Source organism: Protopterus annectens, chromosome 9.part0, assembly GCF_019279795.1.
Source record: "Protopterus annectens isolate FY-2018-M chromosome 9.part0, PAN1.0, whole genome shotgun sequence".
NCBI classification, from domain to species: Eukaryota; Metazoa; Chordata; order Ceratodontiformes; family Protopteridae; genus Protopterus; species Protopterus annectens.
In genome coordinates, this window is record NC_056743.1 from 1,693,749,792 (window position 1) to 1,693,768,629 (window position 18,838).

General features: G+C 38.2%; 1 protein-coding gene across 1 annotated transcript in view; it reads left to right on the forward strand.

Moving 5' to 3' along the window:
- LOC122812221 overlaps positions 1 to 18,838 on the forward strand; it is a 459,827-nt gene that overhangs the window by 292,269 nt on the left and 148,720 nt on the right. The gene's annotated exons all lie outside the window — the stretch shown is intronic.

Below are 18,838 nucleotides of genomic sequence, written 5' to 3' on the forward strand. Positions count from 1 at the left end.
ACCTCTTTGGAATATATAACAATCTACAGCTATACTGTTTTATGAATTTTTCTGATTCTAAATAATAGTCTAATAGTTATTTCCATTTGTAGAGTACCTTTTCATTTCCTCCCTGAACCTGATTTATGGAGCTGCAACTAAGTAACCATAACATATTACAATGTAACAGTATTCAAACGCTATATACGCCTTGACTTTGTTTACTGTCCTATTCCATTTCCATCCTATTACATTTCCATGCTCAGCACTGAAATTCCTACTTTATTCCTAATGAATGTTGACTTCCATCATGTTCCTGTTTAGATGCTATTGTTGCTTCAGCTTTTGCACCTCTCCTGCACTACGTCTAAATTTCTTTCCAAACTTCTTGCAGTCATTCCAGAATGTTCTTTGCTCTCCTACCTTGCTGAGTACTACCTTCCACAATGCTATGAATTAGCCGCTTCTTCTAGGTGGAGAAATTGAATTATTTTTCTTGACTTATGTGGTATTTTTAAGAGCAATGTTTGGCAAGCTGGGTTGTAAACTTATAAGGGACCTTCGGTAATTATAGAACGATGTTTACTTCTTGATGTTTTCTTTCTTTCCAACATCAGCATTCTACTGTTATCACTGGACTTGCAGGCCACTTGATGGTAAGGTCTCTTTTGTCAAGGACACTACAAGATGCCATCTATTTCACTAGGCAACAAATTAGAACTTTAAAACCTTTACTGTTATGGTTATGATGATATGATTTACATAATTTTTTTTTTTAGTTATTTTCTTGTTCTATATTTTCCAACATTCGTTTTGTCTATTATTTTTCCTTCAATGTCCATTTTCCTTATTTCTGTTTCCTGCACCCATCTTTAATTATTGTCTTCCCGGACTGATCTTGCCAAATGACCAATAAGAGTGAATGGCTTCCTCAACAGAAAACTATGGCTTGAGGCTAAACAGAATCCCTTTAGGAGTGTCATACTTACAAGATGACTGTGCTATTCATTGCCATGCTGCCTTCCCACCCATGTAAATGGCAACAATGTATACACTTCTGGGGTCATTACTGCATTGTGTAATTCAGTCCCCCTACCCCCAAAGCACAGTTGCCTCTCTAATTATTTACAATTTCCAAATGTGATGGTAAACATTGCTTTGTGGGGTTGTAAGTGCCTCCATTGTTTTATCATGGCTGGAATGACTTGGAATATTGTTTTTGGGTTTAGAATTTGTAGCTGAATGGAGACTCATGTAAATATGAAAGGAAAGCATTAGCTCTTATCTGGAATTTGAAAACAAGATTTGCAGCTTTCTGTGTTGGTGTGACTGCTATAGGACCAATAAGAGTCTTTGGGTAGATAGGTATTGAGTTTTTCTTTTCAGCTAGGAAACTCCTAGTGTGCTGATTAAGGTCAAATAACACACACACACACACACACACACACACACACACACACACACACACACACACACACACACACACACCGCCCAACATCCTAGATGTGAACTGATATTTTCCTTTCAGATTTGAATGATTCTGAAAGTGCATAAGTAGACAGCTTCCTCAACATTTGTGTGTGTGTGTGTGTGTGTGTGTGTGTGTGTGTGTGTGTGTGTGTGTGTGTGTGTAAAGAGATTTTACCTTAAACACCTTACTAGAAGTTTCCTACCTGAAAGAGAGAAAGGGATTTTAGGGGAATCTCAGTAACCATTTGTCACAAGATTATAGTTAGTCCAGTGGCAGTGACATCAGCTTTGAATGTTGGAGGGCTTGGGTTTGAATCCTAAAGGTGAGCTAATATGCTCTCTCAACCTCTTAATATAAGAAATCTGGACAAAGGCAAAAATAATGGGTGGACAAAATCCAAAAAATGCAGGCACATTTTATATATTGGTCTTATAAACTTAGAACATTATTAGAATAAAAGGTGTTTGCTCACATGAATTTTCTGAAGGATAAGAAGTTTGAAACTCAAATGCCTGTCATTATTGTGACTTTAATCCTCAATGTTGTTGTTTTTCTTTTGGCTTTTCCCGTTTAGGGGTCATCACAGCGGAACTCTGGTCTGCTAATGATTGGCAGTAGATTTCTATGGTGCCGAGGTGCCAGCTCGACACCCAACCTTCAACGAAGGCACGCCCATTCATGCATGTCTTTCGAATGCTACTCGACCACGGGAGGACATGTAGACTTCACACAGAAGGCGCTCCAGCCGAGAATCGAATGGGAGAACCTCTTGCTGTAAAGCGACAATGCAACCGCTGCACCACTTTATACTTTAATCCTCAATGATTTTATTTATTTATTTAACATTTGTTAACTGGAAAAGTCTGACTTGGAACAAAACCAATTTTCAGCGGAGGCCCGGGAAGAAATGCTCCAGACTTATGTCTTTGTAACATGGGAGGAAACCGGAGCACCCGGAGGAAACTCACACAAATACAGGGAGGACATGCAGACTCCACACAGAAGGCACCCCACCCGAGAATTGAACAGGAGAACCTCTTGCTGTGAGGTGACAGTGTTACTGCTGCACCACTGCGCCATCCAAAAAACAAATTTTGTGAGGAGCAGACCAAATATGAGGCAAAAATCTGGATAGTCTGTAAAAATATGGACAGCTGAGAGGAGTTCCTTTCTGGCTAGCTTTACTCAGATTATTTTTCTCCAACACTTACGACCACATTACTTCACAATCTTTTGTACCTTATTGCTCCTCGTCATACTGCACTAATTTCCTAAACTTTTAATCTTCCTCCTTCTCTCATGCCCCATCAGTAACTACAATTCTTCCTCTGTCCATTTATTCTCCTGCTCATGTCCATAATATCTCCTTTTATATCTCTCTTGTCATCAGTTTTTAAGCTATATTACTGCTTGTCTGTCTGTAAATTATTACTAACCTCAAAAAATACGACAGTTCAATCTTTTCTCTGCAGCCATGTTATTGTATTTTATTTTTATGTTCAATTATTTAGCCAATTTACGTTAAAATGCTATGTTCATGTAAGACATATTTAAAATTCATGTAAATAAGCTTATGGGAGGTAGTAAAAGGGAAAAAAGGCTTCTACTGGTAAGAGGGTAAAAGACAGAAAAAAGAATATTTTAAAGGGATAAATACAAAAGAAAAAAAGAAAGGAAATGGTTGAAAAAATATATATAGAGAGCTAAAGATTGGGGCTTGGTATAATGGTTAAGATGTTTGAGTCACAGACACAAGGTACAGAGTTTGGTTCACTTCTTTGGGATGGAAATTGGCTAAGCTCAGAATAGCCTGTTAAGAAAGCTAACCCAATAATTACTTATGAATTTATGAAACCATGAATCTAAGGAAAAGGGAAAAATGAAAATTTTAGAATGCCTTCTGTAAATGTGAATAGTATTAAGAATATAATAAGAAAAATAGGAATTTTGGAGTTGTGTAATACATGTGATGTAGATGTAATTATACTAGAAGACACAAAATGTTTAACAAATGGAGAAAGATTACAAACAAAGAACCTATGGAAAGGAAAGATAATCTGAAATTTGGGAAATGAGAAATGTTCTGAAATAGCCATATTCTGTAAAAATATAGTAAAGATATTAGATGTAACTTTAGCAAAAATGGGAGGATTAACCATTGTCGATTTAAAATGGAAAGAATAAGTGTATAGAATTATAACACTATATGTTTATACTAACTGTAAAGAAAGGGAAAGCTTCTTTAATGAGATTATAGCTATCTAGTGATAAATATGAATATAATAACAGGAGACTTCAACTGTTATTTAAGAGGCAAGTGTAAAAAGAAATGAAATGAACTAAGAAAAACACTAGACGTTATAAGATGTGCTAAGTTAAAACTTTAGGACAAAAATTCATGGACTTACAAAATGGGTATGTATAAACTGAAATAGATTATTTTATAGTAAAAGACAGTTTAATTATAGGAGAAGGGGGTAGTTGAAACAGTATTTTCTGAACATCTTGCAATATGGCTAGATATAAAAGAGGACAAGGAATATATAAAACAGGCAAAGAAAGAAATAAAAAGGATAAATGAGAAAACATGGCATAAAGAAGGAAAGATATTAGTAACACAGTTATGGAAAGATATTACTATGAGAACATTTTATAAAAATCTGTCTAAGTAGTGGGTGACAGTTAAGGAAAAATATAAAAATGTTTTTTTACAGTGGCAATATGATGTCAGAAAAGTAGATAAAAAAAATATAGAAGACCTTGTAATGATGCATTGGAAGATTTGAACATAATGATAGAAAGCAGTTTGAAAAAGAAAAATAATTATATGAAAGAAATCAAGAAAAAATGCAAGAAGTGCTATATAATGAAATATATTTTTACAAGAAAAAAGAGAAGAAGTATTGAGTTACTTAAGCAGATTATTAAAGGAAGATGATAGTGTAATGAAAGAAAAAAAAAATGTAAAAGGGGAAATAGAAAGAACTTAAGAAAAGATTAGGAATAGTGTAGTACAATATGTACAAGAAATGTTTAAAGAAAAAAAGAAGGTTGTGAAAAAAACATGGAAAGTATATAAGTTAACAGAATAAGAAAATAAAGAGTTGAAAAAAGGAGATTTCTTTAAATGAGCTGGATAAAGTATAATACAAGTAAATATAGATTTGGCTGAAGGCCCAGATAGAATAGACTATGAAATAAATAACAATGTAAGGGGGTGACAAAAAATATTTTTAAAAGATTTTGAATGAATGGTTAAATGAAGGTTTTACATATAAAGAATTATGTGGTGGAATACTTAAATTCATATACAGGAAGGAAGATAGAATACAATTAAAATGGACATATTTGACACTCATGTTGCTAAAGTAGTTAGGAAAACCTTCTATATCGCCCACCTGATCATGAAGGGATTCACATCTAGATCAAGGGAGGTCATCGTCCCCCTGTACTCATCACTCATTAGACCTATGATTGAGTACAATGCCCCGTTCGGAATGTATCTGACCAGACACCTGATGCAGGTTGAAAGGCCCCAAAAGTTCCTCACCAAAAGGATAAAGGGTCTCAAAAATATGTCTTATGCTGCCCGACTGAAAGAACTCCAGCTCTATTCAGTCTCATACCGCTTGCTCAGAGGTGACCTGTGCCTGACATATAAGGCCATGTCAAACCCAGATTTGATGAATATGCTTCACCTCAAAAAATCTAGATCCCTCAGAACCACAAGGGCGGGAGACTTAAACCTTGACACGGTTATAAATAGAACGTGCTGGAGGGACAGATTCATCACCCAGAGACTCGCTATGCTGTGGAACAAAATCCCGGTACATGTGAGGCAGAGCACCTCGCTGGCCTTGTTCAAGAGGAATCTTGACCAATGGATGGGAGATCGCAGATATACCCCAGGGATTACTTCAGTGTCACTGCTTGACAGAGGCACAGAAAAATGATAGGCATAGTTTTTATTCAAACTAAAGGGGTGGCGAAAGCCACATAACTATGGGCTAGGCTTATAAATGCCCTTGGGCAGATAGCCTAGTATGAACCTATGAACCTATGAACCTATATGGAAGATAGTATATATAGAATAAAGGGAAAGGGTTGTCAAGAATTATTAATGATAGAGAAATTGTGGATGATATTATGAACAGAAAAGAAGAAGTGAATATCATGATAGAAGACATTAATAAGGCATTTGACACAACTGGACATGAAATCTTATGGGTAATAATGAAAGAATATAAGTGAGAAAGCTAGAAAACTATGTACGTTAGCATATAGTAATAATAAAGTAAAAATACTTGTACATGACTGGTTAAACCAAGAGGTACATATGAAATATTGTGTAAGACAGGGATGTCCAATGAGTTGTATACTCATTGCATTAGTTATGAATGTGATAGTATGTGAAATAAATTACAAAATGAAGGAGGTGGGGTATATAACACCTGAAGGATTAAGAATTCCAGTTCTATTAACATATGCAGATGATATTATAATAATTGTAAAAAACAAAATTTGGATAAAATAAGTAATAATTTGCATAAATGACTGTTTAGAGATGATAAGATATTGCTTTAAATCAACAGAAAAGTAAAGGTTTAGGTGATGTAGTAAAGATTGGGGGTATATATTTTACAATGAATGAATTTTCTGTGTTGGGTATAAAATTTGTGACTAAAGATATAGGTAGAATTCAATGGGAAAAACAATAGAAGAAATAAAGCAAACATGTCTTTTCTGGAGAACATATGCATTATCATTCAGAAGAAAAGGCTTATTTGAATAATTCAGTACTGATGGGAAAATAGCATCCTTAGCAAGTGTATTTATGTTCCCAACAGTATTTGAAAAGAAATTATTGCATATATTTTTTCATTGATATGGGGTTATAGATTAAACCCAGTAAAAAGAGGAGTTTTGTATGCAAGTAAAGAAGAAGAAGGTTTAGGGTTAATTAACCCAGTGATATATACTGCTTCATTAAATTTGCATAAAGTGTTAAAGTACATAAATGAAAACAATGAGAGATTAGTATGAAAACTGTATAAATATAAGTATGATACATTTTGGGGTGTGGTAAAAAAGCATAAAAGAGAAAAAGAATGTGTAAATGAAGAAATAAAATGTTACCAAGAAAAATATTTTTGTGGAAAATAAAAACTGATGATATAGAAAAAGATAGAAAAGTATTGTATAAGAATGTAATAATAAAACATTACTATGTAAATCATGAGAAAATCTAACATGAAAAGATTAAAGCTATAAAAATAAGAAGCAAATGGTGTAAACAGAAAGTAGAATGTCAAGATTTTTGTGAAGAGTGGTAATAGATAATTGCCAGTAAAAGGAAATATGCCATAGAAAAAGAAAAATGATAGAATATGTTTATATTGTGAAGAAGAAGAAACTATGAAACGTGTTTTTGAAATGGAAAAGAGTAAAAAAGTTATGGGGAAAAACTATGTAAAGAAGATTTTTTAAGATATAAATGAAGTGAATAAAATAAACATAGATATGATTAAATATGGATATTATAAGAATAGAAGAAAAGAATATGACAAAAGAATAGATAAAAAGTTATTTTATGTTATTTGGGTTATACAGAATGAAAGAATCAATGAAATTATGTTTAATGGTAATTGGATTTTAGCAACAATATTAAGTAAAATCAAATAGTGGTTATGGAAGAAGAAGAGGGGGTCTAATAAGGATGAAATTTAGCATGATTGTATAGGAAATTATGAATATGTGTAAACACAGATTTGTATATTTATATATTTGTACATATGTAAATATCTTGTAAATAAGAGTTATTCTTATAGGTTCATAGGTGTTTACTAGGCTACAACCACAAATGCCTTTTTAAGCCTAGCCATGCATCCCAAATCTCTGACATGTTCTGATACCCTTCATAAGTGTGAGCATGGGCCTGGGAGATGAACCATTTACAGTTTACCTGCATCCATTAGAGGCATAGGTGCCACTCCAGGGATGAATTTCCAGTTTCCCATCCAATTGTCCAAGTTGCCCTTGAATTGGGTTAGGGAGGAACTCTGCTTCACATGGATGGGGATCCTGTTCCATAGATGGAATAGACTCTTGTATATAAATAAAGGACTTCTACCCTTTTCAATAGGTCTGGTGGGATCTTTTATATCCACTTAACCTACCACCAACTCAGGCAAATGGAGCATCATTTAACATCTCACATGAAAGAGAGCACACTCAGTACTGCAGTTCCAATAATTCATCTGTCTAGTGTGGGAATAGAACTTACCTTGTTCTGCACCAAAGGCTAATGTGCTACCTGTTGCACCACTAATTCTGCTTACAAATTTTATAACATAATCACTGACGGTCTTTTGTTAAACTAAACAAAACAGATGCATATTGAAAAGAGATTTAGGGCTGGATTCAATAAATACTACAAGATTCAGTCATGCCATGTTTGCATGGTGGCTCAACGTTCACATCATTGTGTACTGATTTTTATTTAGTAAACATCTCTATATGATGTGTACAGCCACACAAACCAGCTAAAAATTGTGGCATGCTAATTAGTGCAGAAGCAGCTGAATTATATACTAATAAGCCAATCCAAGATGGGAGGGCTATTCAACAAGCTATAAAGGAATATTTATGTTCCTTGTAGACATCTGCTCTGTACTCCAAAATCTTGTGGAATACAGCCACAGAAACTACACAGGAAAGAAAGAAAGAATGTTAGGAGCTTCTGCTGCTCTTATTCATGTGTACGTGCAACAGCTCAAGTCTATGCTGCTGCTTCTGATAGACCTTAGACAAGGAGGAGAAGAGTATTTAGACCCCATTTAACTTTTCATGTTCTGCATGAAGTGGAAATAGTAGAGAACTACAGGCTTAGTGACACAGCCCAAGTACTCTGCAACCTCTGTTGACCTCACCTGAGACCAAAGGCAAACTGAGGGGAACAGATACTGGTGGAGACTAAGATATCTATAGCTACAGGAACCTTTCAGAGACCCACAGGGGGCATTATGAGAGTGTCACAGGCATCAGCAACCAGGATTTTACACCATTTCCTGAATGCTATGTTACAACATGCTATTGACTATGTATATTTCACATGTAACCCTGAGGACAGAGCTAGAACTACGCAAGAGTTCTACCCTGTAGTATACTTCCCTGAAGTCTTGGCTGTGATAGACTGCACCCACATTGAGATCAAGTCACCACTCTTGGAACAGGGAAGGGCTACATCAACAGAAAGGGGTTCCACTCCCTTAACTGCCCCATCTTGCATAATGCTAGTGAATCATCCTGAATGTGTGTGCTGGCAACACAGGCAGTTAGCACTGCTCCCATATCTGGCACATCTCACAACTCTACCAGAGGTCTTCCAGGGTGATGTCCCACGAGGCCATTTACTGGGGGATGCAGGGGATGCACTGGAACCATGACTGATGATGCCCATCAGAAATGCACACACCCACACACACACACACACACACACACACACATATACACACACACACACACACATACACACACACACACACACACACACACACACACACACACACACACACACACACACACACACACACTGAAGAACAGTATAATGAGGCACATGCTCAAATAATAAACAGAGCATGTGTTTGGGTTGCTGAAGTCACTGTTTCAGTGCCTAGATACCAAAATAATTACAGTCTGTGCTATCCTACACAATATCATCCTGTGAAAACAGCTGCAGCAGGAACACCAAAGGGTAGCAGCACACATTCCACAATCACTGACAGTGTCACTACATCCACATGCAGGTGAGGAGTTAGAGGGGGAACTCCCAGCTGCTGTGGGTGTAGATAGATGTAGGCTTGCACAATATGCCATCACACTGGACAAGAGGCAAAGGATAGTGCACATGCTGACCATCTAAGGGGTACACCTTTCATCCTATGCATATACATTGAATAAAGTTGATGCCAAGCAATACTCACAATATTTACTTCCACATGTAATGGCTGTGTACTGCTAATATCAGACAGAGTCAGTCCTAAATGACAACAGTTGTAACTGTAGGACTGTCAACATATTTGTGGAACTTGTAATAGAAAAAGAAATGTGCAGGAACATAAGTGAATGGCAGATACATACAGAACTTGTACTTGCAAATGACCCTAAGTAGAATGTGTGTCAGTTGTCTGACTGAAAGAAAACACAGTAATTCACAGACCAGGTTGAAGTCGCAAGTCAAGCTCCACTCGAGTAACTCACACGTGTGACTTCAACCTGGTCTGTGACATCAAAAGGACTTGTTAGCAGGACAGACTTGTGTCCCAGAGACTTTCCTTTCTGTGGAATAGACTCCCTCTTCACATCAAGCAGAGTACCTCATTAACCCTTTTTAAGCACAACTTGGGAATCTGGATGGGGAACAGAAAATACACCACTGGGATTCCACCTGTGTCCCTGCTGGACAGGGGCATCAGGTGCTGACTTGTCAGAACATGGTCTAAATTCTTGGCTAGGCTTGTAAGGGCCTCAGGGCCAATAGCCTAGTAAGTTCCTATGATCCTATGATCCTATGATGCTATGAGTTGTCCAGCAATGACATGAATATCTGACATGACTGAAATCTGTAATATATACTTATACAGTTTTCCAAATAACCTGCCCATGCAGCTAAAATACCCACACTAGTAAATTGCAGTCCAAAGTTTACTTATCCTTACACTCTCACAAATAGAGAAACAAGCATGACTGAAAATAGTGTCATCGCCTTGAAGTTCCCTAGCTACACGGTTACCTTTCCATGTAGATTCAGCCCTCTGAGCACTCTGAAGATGCAAATGAGGTGTGAACTCATTAGAACTGATGAATACCAAGCTGTTGACTTCAAGTAGCATATATAAACATAGTGTAGCCTCCACACCATTGTTAGGTGCTAATGGCTTGCAACTGTGAATGATTACTCTGACTGACACAAAACACAATAATTCACAGACACCCTTCCCTGAAGTAGGTGTGTCAATGAAGATACATTTACGAAGTGTGGAACTAACTGCAGTGAGCTATGAAATAAAGCCAAACACCCCACATGTACATTTCTTTGGCATAACAGCACAGTTTCCTGACTTTGCTGAAAGCTATTGTTCACTGTCATATATTTCTATCACACTTTGAAAGACAAATAAGAGGATATGCACTAGAGATTGCATGTCTGATAGTAAAGCAAAGATAAGGGAAGGATTCCCAGAATACAAAGAGAAGACAGAGCTGCAGTTTTGCAAACACATTCATAAATATTCTGTGATCATTTATTCACTAAATAAAATATCTACACGTACAATCAACTGAAACTGTCCAAATCTATAAACTATTTAATACTGAATATGAAATGGAATTGTTTGTATGTACATAATTTGATTGGTATTGCAAAGCTATGTCTGTGGCAAAGAGAGATAACCCCACTGCAACTGTGTTGTGTAAATGGAATAGTCTGCTGGCTCAAATGCAGAGCTGTATAATTTGTAACCTTTGTTTCCATTTTTTTTGGCTTTTTCATTCTCCATATACAGTGAAAACATGCTCAACAGCATTGCATGGCAGTCAGCACTATGGATAGTAATGACTGCAGAAATTCCACCTTTTAGCTAACTTTCTCTGTGGCACAATGTTTAAATACTGTGAGCTAAAAAAGTGAGAACTGAGGTAAAGTAACACTCAAGTCCCAGAGTGAATGTTTTTTAGTGGGGGGGGGGGGGTCATAATGAGCACTTACAAAAGTAATATGTTTGTTATTGCCTTTCCATGTGTCTGTTGCCAACCTGTGCATACACACAGTCCCCCATTTAAGGAAAAAAGTGAAAAATTTAATTAGGTTCACTTTCCTTCATGCAGACAGACTCAGTGGTCATAAATGGCCATCAGCACTCTGGACAGTGCAGAGCGTTGAACATACACCTGCTGACATAGGTAAGGTAGGGTTCAAATCCAGCAGAGTCCACTTTTTATACTTTTAAGTAAGGGTGCCCCACTGTCATTGCTCCCTAAATGTTGATCATAAAGGTAATACTACATACCAATAGCTATGTATAGTAGGTTGATTGACAGAAAGCTATCATTACTGATTACATACACATACTTTTGTAGGTATCATACTCATTAGTGACTGAAATACAAACTCCAATTGATTATGTGTGTAACTGATTTATAATGACAATGAAAATTCAGTTGCATATCTCTGATGGGCACAGCAGTTTACTGACAATCATATACATCCCTCCGATAACCCATTTATAACTGTAAAACAGAATGCTTTGTGAGGTATGTATTATAATGCCAAACTCTGTTACTAAAGTCATGCAAATCTATCCATTTCCAATATATTGTCAGACATTAGTCCAGCATCACAGCTGGGAATGCCTGAGTCATGACCTTTTAATGTCTCACACATACAGGCCTAATTGAAATATAGCATCAGTCAATCTTTAAGCTGTACATCTTTAATGACCATTGCTGACAAACAGCTCTGATGTGGCAATCAGGAATAATCACCTGTGAGGGAATGTATGCATTCTCTTTTCCGTAGGTTTGAATCCTACCTTGTACAAGTTGCTTTTACCAGTGTGCAAGTCCCAACAAAATATGTGCCAAGACATCCCATTGATCCCTCCAAAAGTCAAGGCTTAAAAGCCAAGCCATTTAGCATTTCACTTTTGACCACTGGACAAAGTGTGACCAGGTCCAGCATCATACATGACAAAAATAACTGACAAGTTTGACATCATCACTGCAGTTTCAAAAACACTCTTCCTCTTTGCTTGGCAATGTCTCCCTTTGCTTACCATTGTGCAAATGTGTTTGGCATGCTTGTGCATGTTTGTGCACTGGTTGTAAAATGCGAGATCACAATTTGGTGGGAAACTATTGCTGCTGTTATTGGAGGACCTCTGCAGACATGGCAGGCAAAGGGGAATAATGGTGCCAAATTTAGGACACAGTGATGGAGTGTGGAGGATGCCTAAATCTTTGATGCACTCCTCATGAAGCATAACAGCTGGAGAGTGCTGCAGGGGGCCTATACTGGGTCTCAATACAAGGCTGACACTTGGAACAGTCTAGCTAAGGCTTTCTCTAGTGTGACTGACATACCACACATTGTGGAGCAGTGTAGGCATCACTACAGTGACCTTATGATGTGCAAGCAGGCATAACTCGACCAGTGGCTGGATGAGTTTTGAACTGCTAACACCCCCCAGTTGTGTAAGTATACAGGTCAAGCAACTTAAATGATATGGAATGGTGTACATAACCAAGACTGGTATACATATTGCTTATTGTCTCTTCTTCTCTTATTCTCTGTTTTACAGCTGCAGAGGAAATCATGGGGAAAAGGGAGGCACATGCCAAGAGATTGGTGAGACTCAGAGAGGTAAAAGGTATCTCTGTAGCACAACCGATCCCGATTGTATTAATTATTGTGATTCCATATATCAGTAGCAACTTCAGCATACATACCTTAACTGTAACAGCAAGCATGCATGCTTTCTCCTGTGGCTGTTGGTAATTGTATTAGGCAAGTTAATAGTGTATTCAGATGAAGTAGGTTCAATTTTCACAACTAACCTATAGAATCACATTCAACGAATATCATATTTAAAGTTGAAATGCAGCAATATTAGCTTTCATGCCATGTTGTTAACTTACTTTGTAGTATCTTAGAAAGCATTAATGGAATATGTGGATATTCCAAAGATTAATTGTAACAATTCATAATAATTTTTGAGAGTGTGAAAGCTCTACAGCTAGGATAATAATAAATGGCTATTTATTGCAATAAAGAATTAATGTGACATATTATGATTCTAATCATCTCTGTTCTTTTTTGTCTCACCTCACCCCTTATCTCTCTATTTTTTGGGTTACCTGAAATCACACCGTTCTGATGTCAAACCTTTCTGCCAACAAACCAAATGCATTTCAGCACAGGAGGTGGATCAAACACTGTGACGTCAGCCTGCCAACCCTCCAACAGTTGCTGCACCAACACCCAGTACCTCTGGGACAGGACCTGGCAGTACTGCCTCCACAACCACTTCCTTACCTGGTCCATCCTCATCAGGTAGCAGTGCCCTGGCTGGTGGTACAGTGGTACCCTCCAGGAGTACTGGTGCAGGCAGTGATTATATCACCCACTAGGAGCTGCCAGGGATAGTGTGAGATCTAATAGAGAGTGGCTTTGGTGCATGCATCAGTTGAGTGGAGAAGTCGCTCCTAGAAATTGAAAAGTGACTCAAACATCAAGCAGTTTCACAGGCAACTGAGGAAGGGGACAGTAATGACAGTTCTGAGGGTGAGGCCTAGATTCTCACAGCTCCCACGCTTGACAAGCATGTGCCTCTGATGGCCCCTACTTATCCCCATTCATGGTACCCCACCAAAGGTTTTGCGTCCATCACTATCCATGTGTCTGTCTTGTATGTCCTGCTTGTCTGAACCTATTTCCTTACCACCCCTACCTACCTGACCTTCACATTCCTAAATCCCTTCGCCAACATTCCTCTCTTTTTGAAACAAAAAAATAAAAATAAAAATGGACACCTGTCCCACAAAAACAAAATTGTCCATACATAGTTTTCTGCTTCGCATGTGTTGATTTGGTCCAAGTGACAACACAACGCTGTTGCATTGTTGCTACCCATCTGTGCTGTGCTGAAAGTCTGATATTCAACACATTTTGTTTACATGTACACATTACTGTAGCAAAGAAGTGGATACCTATGGCTCTCTCCCAATCTCCTCTTGCAAATGCCTGCATTGCTTCCCCTTTGTTCTTCCCCCTGCTTGCTCCCCATTTCACCACTTTCCTATCAACCCCATTTTCACATGTTTAATCTGGTCAAAAAATAGAAGCACACACCACACATGGCCAGAAATGGTCCATAAAAATGCCTTCACTTTTTGTCCTCTGCATTTGCACAGAGTTTGGTATTACACATCAATGCCTAGTGGCAGTGAATGGCCGCCACGTCTTATGGCAAAACCTAGTGAGTTTTTGTCATTGGCCTCACTAGTCCTGTTATCTCCATGCAATGCTGCTTCAGCTCACTGCACTACAAGAACACAGAGTTAGAACAGAATAAAGGCACTACTCTGAAACAGTTACTGTGACACTTCTTAGACTGTTGGATGTAACAACGTGGAACTTCCTATGTTGTGTGTTGACATGAATCACTTGACTGAAGATTGTTTTTTGCCCATAGCATTAAGGGTTCAATTCCAGATGCCTTTCACAAAATTTTTTAGTGTGATGTTGTATGTCTAGGATATGTTTAATCACCCACGTCTTAACATTTGCCACACTTATGAGGTCTCTGTCTCATGGAGATATATTGAATAATGGCCAAAAAAAGAGTATTTGAAGTGACATCCATCCTCACAACTACCAACATATTTATCCAACCTTGTTCTGTTTGTTATAAGCCTGTTGTCCCTCTCCTAACCCTTCTTTTCCCTACATCAGTCACTTCATGCTACAGAGCATGGCAGGTTAATAATGAGAACAAACCAAAAACATGTCCATGAATGTTACATTACACCAAACACTGTTATGTGAGTGTCCATCTCTTCTTGTATTCATCCCTTCACTCCCACCCTCTTTATGTGTGTGTATTTATTAGGCTGATGGCTGTACAGGTCATGTCACGGTCTCTGCATACTGTCATGACTCTACTGATGAATAATACAAACATGTTACTTTGATCCAATAGGTTATCAGTGCTCCTGTAGGGTGGACCTTGATCCAATAGGTTATCAGTGTTCCTGTAGGGTGAACCTTGATCCAATAGGTTATCAGTGCTCCTGTAGTAGGTGGACCTGGATCCAGTAGCTTATCAGTACTCCTGTTGGGTGGACCTTGATCCAATAGGCTATCAGTGTTCCTGCAGGGTGAACCTTGATCCAATAGGTTATCAGTGCTCCTGTAGGGTGGACCTTGATCCAATAGGTTATCAGTGCTGCTGTAGGGTGGACCTTGATCCAATAGGTTATCAGTGCTCCTGTCGGGTGCAAGGTTTAGGATTCCTTTGTGTCATGCTCTGGTGATTATCAGATGTATAAACATGTTTTAGCATCTTAGCAAGGCTTATAACCCTGCAGTAGGGGATGCTCTTAAAGGCTGTTTTCAGGGGTTCCTTTTCTGTGTATCTGTTAGCTGTCCATCTGTCTACCTTTTCTCCTGCATAAGTATGATATGTCTGCCTATCAAGTAAACTGTAAGGTGGGCCACAACTGGTATAACTGTCAAAAATCTATTCCCACATGGCACCATTATATTTCAGATGCCCCACATCTTCTTCAAACAGATGTATATGGATGTATTAATTATTGTCACTGTATATCTCCTCTATCCTTACCTCATCCAATTCATTCTACAGAGAAGGACATCTTCTGATTGAGAAATCACCATACTAACACACCATTAGGATGTTCATGAATGTCCCAGGACAGCACTTTCTACATACTCTACAGCCCTGGTTCTGTTATCACCACCTCTGTCTAATCGGAATATACTGTAGCATCTTTAGTACAACGATGGATGAAATGTTCATCTAATTTAATGTATAATCGATTCTTACTGTGAAGAAGCATACTGCATACACTTTTCAAGATATCTGCCACTGAACAAATAGCATATCTGCTAAATCATACTAATCATTTCTAAATATGTACCACCCATTGTCATTTGTAGCAAGTTGTGCACACAATTAACTTGTGATTTGCAGCGAGGCCTGCAAAACAGATACTAGTCGTAGAAACGTATTGAGGTAGCCATTACTAATACAATTTAGGGGAGACACATACTTTAGTGTAGTCATTGATAGTCATATTTCCAGTCCTGATCAGAATTACTTAGCTAATGACATCCTGACACCATTTGTAAAAACAAAATAGAATTTTCTGGATTTGAACCCTGGCTTACCTGTGTCCTGACCAGGAGCTCACTCTTCTTGCAACCTGTGCCATAGAGAAAGCTAGGCAGCCAGTGTATTTTTCACACTCAGTACTGTCCAGAGTGCTGACAGCTGTGTATCGCTGCTGAGAACTGTTTGCGCGAAGAAAGGCCTACTACATAAAATTTTTCACTGTTTTCCTTAAGCAGAGAACTGTGTATGCTCAGTGCTTAATGTCATGCAAAAGGAGAAGGCAAGGGCAGCAGTTATTTATGTAACTTTGGCCCCAACATTTCAAAAGTCAACTACAGCATGCACATCATACTAGCTACCAGCAATTTCTCCCATGATATATCTTGCAAGCCTGACACAACAAAACATTAACAACAAACAAATGTATTTTGCAGTTTACCCCCAATCAGGGGAGTAATTGTATGCACCTATTTGAGTACAGTTTGGAAATGAGCATCTGTAGAGACGACTACGTCACAAGTCTAAGTTGAATTCCTGAAATTCAAATAATGCATACGCTAATATTTCCATCATCTGTGCAAATCATATTCTTGGCAATGTGCTTTGTAAAGAGGTGTATAGCATGTCTAACTCTGGTTGTTGGGCTGTAATCCTCTGATACATGGAAATGCATTCATAAACACAAGGAAAGGGCAGTGATATGTGTTTGAACACATATTTTCTGATACTCATGAGTGCCCTGCAGTAATGCCCTTTCAAATGAAATATCAGTATTTGGGTCATTGCCAACAGACCCCAGGATTACATAGCCTAACTTCATTGTTACATTTGGTATGCATTTATAGTGATGGTGGACATTGGTCAACCATGATCATATCCCATTGATATTGTCAGTAAGTTGTATTAATGTGGACATACCTTCATCTGAATATGAAGACACATAACTCCATTATTGCACAACTGATGTTTCCCAAGTGCATGCGTGTGTGTGTGTGTGTGTGTGTGTGTGTGTGTGTGTGTGTGTGTGTGTGTGTCATCTACACAATATCCTGAAAAACAGGTACATGTTTGTCTCAGTTCTTCAATATGCATTCATGACAGCTTGTTTCACCTAGGTTGCCAGGATATATTTATAAGTACTTTTGCAAACTGTGCTCACACTATCATATCACAAATAGGGTTGCAACCTTTTCAGATGTCCAAAGTGGGACATTTTTTGTAGAAATGTGAGATTTTGCAGGACAAAACATACCCACAGCCAGTGCCAAGGACTAAACTTCACTTTTTTGCCAAAATAAAAGCTTAGTTTTGTAGCATTTGCGTTTCTTATGCTATTTCATATAATATGTATGTGTTCCAGATACAAAATAACTGTTTATGCAACTATTAAAGAAAATCTAAGAACTATATTTTGTCTTAAAATCTCAGGACATTTGCCATTTTTTAATTTTTTTTTTTTTACTCAGGACACAACTGCTCACAGTGGGATTGTCCCTCACATAGAGGGACAGGTGGTAACCCTATATCATAAATCCGGGAATTACACCCAAGTCTCATAACTGTATATGTTACCTGTAGCACTATGATAATGTCATCTTTTATAAAATGCAGTCTGACACTAATGTTAAATAGTGTCTTCTCTAGGTTGTGTAACTAGGTAGGGGTTCCAATCTTTCTGCTGTGTGTGTGTGTGTGTGTGTGTGTGTGTGTGTGTGTGTCTTCCTTCAACTATCAGCCTTGAGACAATTTTACACTGGGATGTGAGCTCACAGCTCTGTTAGATATACCTCCCAACATCTTCTTCTCAGCATACACTGATGATGCCATCCTCTAGTGTGTACTCTGAAACTGTTTAAGCCAGTCTTCTGCAGTGGCACTAGTATTAAGTAGCGTGTTCTCTAGCTTGTGTAACTAGGTAGGTATTTTAATCTCATGGCAGTCAACATGTGTGTGCGTGTGTGTGTGTGTGTGTGTGTGTGTGTGTGTGTGTGTGTGTGTGTGTGTGTGTGTGTGTGTGTGTGTGTGCGTGCGTGTGTGTGTGTGTGTGTGCGTGTGTGCATATGTGTGCATTTGTGTGCATGTGTGTGCGTGCGTGCATGCGCGTGCGTGTGTGTGTGTGTGTGTGTGTGTGTGTGTGTGTGTGTGTGCGTGTGTGTGTGTTTCCCTTCAGTTATCATTCTGGAAGCAATTTTACACCAGGGCATGAGTCTACAGCTCTGTCAGACACACATTCCAACATCTTCTTCTCAACATAAACTGATGATGTCATCCTTTATAAAATATACTCTGACAGTGTTTAAGTCAGACTTCTGTGGTGATGCTAGTCTTATGCTGTATGGAGTCTGGCTTGTATACCTTGACAGGTCTGGGGATTGAATCTGACCTCAGCGATCTGGTGTGTGTGTGTGAGTGTGTGTGTGTGTGTGTGTGTGTGTGTGTGTGTGTGTGTGTGTGTGTGTGTGTGTGTGTGTGTGTG